We start from the raw sequence: 546 nt of genomic DNA, 5'->3' as shown, positions 1-546 counted from the left end.
CCCCCGCGAGAGCACTGCCTGTTTTGTCATGATGGTGTTACAGTGTCACTGCCACAGCCCTTTTATTAGTATAGATTAGGTCATCTGGATACCAGATGGGCTGAGCCCCAAAATGGCATCAGTCCCCAGGGATGGAAGTCAGAGATTTTAAAGGACTCTAGGTGGGCTTTTTCTGGTTGGAGAATTCTATGGGTGGGTCCGGATTCTGGGAAGGTCTAAAGGGGAAGGGGAATGGTCTTGGCAAGTGGAACATGGTCTTAAAAGACAGGGAATGTCTGTTGTGAAGTGGTCTAAAGGTCAGTTCCCAATGGAGCGGGTATTGATTCAATTATTTGATCAGACCTAATACTTACAATGTACAGGGTCCTTGTCATCTGAATATGACCCACTGGAAAACACACACACACACACACACACACACACACTGACACAGCCAGCATTTTCCTGGATATTTTTCCCTACTTTATTGCTCTCCATAGCACTTACCACCTTTAACATTTTGTATGATTTATTTGCTAAAATATAAGCTCTAGGAGGAAGATGATT

The 546-nt window shown here is 44.1% G+C and overlaps 1 protein-coding gene across 7 annotated transcripts in view; it reads right to left on the bottom strand.

Annotated features, from left to right (window-relative positions):
• Nucleotides 1-546, bottom strand: part of TBC1D4 (TBC1 domain family, member 4) — a 79956-nt gene that overhangs the window by 76194 nt on the left and 3216 nt on the right. The window lies entirely within an intron of this gene.

This window comes from Myotis brandtii, unplaced genomic scaffold, assembly GCF_000412655.1.
Source record: "Myotis brandtii unplaced genomic scaffold, ASM41265v1 scaffold350, whole genome shotgun sequence".
Classification (NCBI taxonomy): Eukaryota; Metazoa; Chordata; class Mammalia; order Chiroptera; family Vespertilionidae; genus Myotis; species Myotis brandtii.
Note: the sequence above shows the minus strand (reverse complement) of the source record. Positions and strands in the feature narration are given on the sequence as shown.